The sequence below is a fragment of the Mus pahari genome, chromosome 3 (genome assembly GCF_900095145.1).
Source record: "Mus pahari chromosome 3, PAHARI_EIJ_v1.1, whole genome shotgun sequence".
NCBI classification, from domain to species: Eukaryota; Metazoa; Chordata; class Mammalia; order Rodentia; family Muridae; genus Mus; species Mus pahari.
The window spans coordinates 43,579,218-43,583,672 of NC_034592.1; the positions used below are offsets into that span (position 1 = coordinate 43,579,218).

The window sequence follows — 4,455 nt, forward strand, 5'->3', positions numbered from 1 at the left end:
GTGCACGCAAAGTTTATAAAATAGAAACATTTAGAGATTTAAAGCAGATTCACAGATAAGTGAAGTATAAAATTGCTCAGTGAATAGATAATCCAATCTATTTTCTAAAAAACTCAAGTTTCCTGTCTAATTTATACTATATGTAGACTAAAGTTCTGTTTTCATGTAGTTTGGGTTTTTTCGGTGTCTATGCAGCCATACTGTATGAAGGAAAATGAAAGTTTACCACACCGGAAGCTCAACTTTGTTCATGGTTTCAGTCCTACGCATAAAACTGAATAATTAGAATTATATGCAGAGTCATCTGTGTACTTCAAGAGAGAAAAAGTTCCTGATAATATGACCTATATTTGTTCAGCTCCACGGAGAGCATTTTATTCCATTATCCACACACAATTTACATAAAATGGAGGAGGAAAAAAATAAAAGTGAAAGATACAAAGCAGTGCAACCTGAATGAAATGAAGGGGGCAGGACTCCGCACTGAGGAGGGGGCGGGACTCCGCACTGAGGAGGGGAGGTGCGGGGAAACCAGAGATACCTGCTTGGGCTGGCATGTGTGAAATCTATCCCTCTGTAATGGAAAATCACACTTTCCAAACAGGCAAGTCAACAATTCAGGTCACCTCTACTACTTTGCCAAGTCTTGTTTGCTTAGAAATAACGTGTACCAAACTGCAAAAGAAAAATTAGTGATAACAAGAATAGTGTCTCCCCAACATGCACAAATCCTTTATCAGTTTAGGCATTAGCTCGTCTGCCAACAGAGAACACAAAGCAAAGGCATACTGCAGCTCTCCTGGGCCCATTTGACCCATGAAGATACCATGTCTGATGCTGCTGGAAGTACTGAGCTCATTGAAGAAACGACTGGAAACTCTGCTCCAGTTATACAGTTAGTTGCTTCGATTGTTCACTTCCTTAGGCTTTAGAAACTTGGCCATCCAACGAGTACATTGCAAACCGTGTCTCAGGAAGGTATACCAGGAAAGCACCCTCCCCTGCCATATTTGATTATCTCATAAACACTGATTACATAACATCAATTACGTTTTTTTTTAAAGTGGTTCTCTAAACATGTTTTTTTTTTTTTCCATTGAGTTTAATGTTCTGTAGTGTGAGTGAGTTCTGGGCCTCTTGCTGAACGATGAAACGGTTCTCGCAGTAGAACTGAAAGTACAGGTACACTTGACCTTGAGAATGTTTGCTTGGAGTGTGTATTCCACTTGAAAGGAAATGGCCCTGGATCTAGGTATCACTGAACTGAGAAATAGGCTCACAGTGACTTTGCAGGCAAGCTGATTTAACTCTGACACTTCCCTGTTTGCAAAGCCAAAGCTGTTGCACAAATCACACGCCCTGTAAAGGGGAAGAGGGGGGGAAACTGCTTCATCCAGTTTTTCTGCCTCGGGGCTGAATCAGATACACCTCAGCTTTCATTGTAAACCTCTCCCAGGATGTGAACGCACCAAGACATCAGCAAGGCAGGACAAGAACATTCTCAAAGAGTGACAGCTCAAAGTAGACACTTCAACCCATTTATCAAAAAGCATGGAGAACTGGATGTTTCGTGTGACTTGATTCAAAATGGAATTCCTCATTGTATTTCTAGGATGGTCTAATTAGAAAATTTGGCAGTTGAGGGCACAAAAAAAGCTGTTGAAGTGATAACAGTTATTGTCCTTTTCTATGTCCGTTAAGACACGTTTCAAAACAGTGTGGTGAAAGCTACCTACACAGACAGGACTGATGTTGGTTTTGGATTAAGGAGTAAAACACCAATAAAGCAGTAACTAAAATCACAACTCAGGCCATCCATGGGGAAACTTACTGAAGATAAGTATCGTGGGTTGCTTTTACCATTGTCGATTCTGCTAGAAAGAGAGTGATCCTCTTTGCTTCAGTTTCCATTTCAAATAGAGGTTGCAAGAGGCAGGGATGTTCTGTTTTTTTATTTAAATACGTTTTGCTTTATATTAATATCAGGATATGCTTTGTTTTATACTTTAAAAAAAGTTTTAATAGTTATTACAGCAATAAAAAAAAAATACTGGCTGAAGGCAAACACTAAGAAAATAATAAACCAGAAGATATTTACTCACTGAAGTAGATGCTCACAGCCATCCATTGGATGGAACACAGGGTCCCCAATGAAGGAGCTAGAGAAAGTACCCAAGGAGCTGAAGGGGTTTTCAGCCCCATAGGAAGAACAAGAATATGAGCTAACCAGTGCCCCCAGAGCTCCCAGGGACTAAACCACCAACCAAAGACTACACAAGAGGGACTCATGGCTCTAGCTGTATATGTAGCAGAGGATGGCCTAGTCAGTCATCAATGGGAGGAGAGGCCCTTGGTTCTGTGAAGCTCTATACCCCAGTGAAGGGAATTGCCAGGGCCAGGAAGCAGGAGTGGGTGGGTTGGTGAGCAGGGGGGAGGGAAAGGGATAGGTGGTTTTCAGAGGGGAAACCAGGAAAGGGAGTAACATTTGAAATGTAAATTAAGAAAATATCTAATAAAAAAAGTTGAAAAAGAAAAGAAGATATTACTTTATTAGTATCAATCCTAAGTGAAACTCTATAACCAATGGGTTCAGAAAATATTTCATGAAAGGCTGCACTGCAACTGGAAGAGCCAAAGGAGAATAAGTATTCCCAGTCAATTCATTTTCCTGATTTCATGGAGCTACTCTGTCTTCTGAAGATACTTAGGAAGTTATTATTCTCTCCTACTTCAGCAATAAAGACTGTATTCAGTGCTGAATTACAGTATTTTTTTTTTTAATTACACACAGTTTATAGGGAAGGTGTAATGAAATTTGTGGGTGCGGGAAATGTAAGAATCTAATTTGGTAACAGAGAAAAAATACAGAAACAAAAATACACAAAGCAGAAAGGTCATGCAGACCCTATAGTTGAAACAATATGAACTAAGCAGTACCCCCAGAGCTTGTGTCTCTAGCTGCATATGTAGCAGAAGATGGCCTAGTCGGCCATCATTGGGAAGAGAGGCCCCTTGGTATTGCAAACTTTATATGCCCCAGTACAGGGGAACGCCAGGGCCAAGAAGTGGGAGTGAGTGGGTAGAGGAGCAGGGTGAGGGGGGAGGGTATAGGGAACTTTCAGGATAGCATGTGAAATGCAAATAAAGAAAATATCTAATAATAAGATAAAATAAAATAAATATTAAATAACACCCCATTCACAATTGCCTAAGAATACCTTGGAATAAACCTAATATGTGAAATTAAAAAAAAGAAGAAGAAGAAAGGTCATGCAAACATCATGTACAAGAGCACCAGCATTAGTTAAGAATGCACCAAGAGGCTCTCTCCACCAGCCGAGCAAGATGCCTAAATGAAAGAAAGCCAAGGGGAAGAAGGTGGCCCTGACCACCACCAACAGGAGGCCAAAAATGTGGTCAATCCTTTGTTTGAGAAAAGGCCCAAGAACTTTAGCATTGGGCAGGACATCCAGCCCAAAAGAGATCTAACATGCTTTGTCAAATGGCCCCGCTACATCAGGCTGCAGTGGCAGAGCCATCCTATAAGTGGCTCAAAGTACCTCCTGCCATTAACCAGTTCACCCAGGCCCTGGACAGGCAGACAGCTACTCAGCTGCTTAAGCTTCCCCACAAGTACAGACCACAGGCAAAGCAAGAGAAGAAGCAAAGGCTACTAGCCCGTGCTGAGAAAAAAGCTGCTGGCAAAGTGGACGTCCCAACTAAGAGACCACCTGTCCTCCGAGCAGGAGTCAATACAGTCACCAGCTTGGTGGAGAACAAGAAGACTCAGCTGGTGGTGATTGCCCATGATGTAGACCCCATTGAGCTGGTGGTTTTCCTGCCTGCCCTGTGTCGAAAGATGGGGTTGCCCTACTGCATCATCAAGAGAAAGAACAAGCTGGGGTGCCTGGTCCACAGGAAGATATGCAGCACGGTGGCCTTCACACAGGTTAACTCGGAAGACAAGGGTGCTCTGGCTAAGCTGGTGGAAGCTATTAGGACCAATTGTAATGACAGATATGATGAGATCCGACGCCACTGGGGAGGCAACGTCCTGGGTCCTAAGTCTGTGGCTCGCATTGCCAAGCTGGAAAAGGCAAAGGCTAAGAACTCGACACTAAATTGGGTTAAATGCACACTAATATACGTAAATATAATTACAATTTTTTAAAAAATGCACCGAGAGATGGAATGGCGATGGACTCAAGGCAGGAAGTGTGTAGCAAGCGATCAGCTGAAACTGGAAGTCAAGAACCTGAGGGGGTCTGAAGATGAAGTTTCATTTGTGCCTGAAGCACTCTGCACATAGAGACTGACTGTAGGAGTTAGTCAGTAGAGGATGCCGGGCGTGACAGGAACAGCATCGCTATTCTTGAGCTAGCTAAGTGTGCCCAGTGTCACCATGACAGAAAGAGAGCCCGTGGGGAGAAGAAAAGCCAGAGCTAGCAAATTGCT

The 4,455-nt window shown here is 42.6% G+C and overlaps 1 pseudogene; it reads left to right on the forward strand.

Annotated features, from left to right (window-relative positions):
- The first annotated feature begins 3,339 nt into the window (after positions 1 to 3,339).
- Positions 3,340 to 4,171, forward strand: LOC110317881 (annotated as a pseudogene).
- The last annotated feature ends 284 nt before the right edge of the window (positions 4,172 to 4,455 follow it).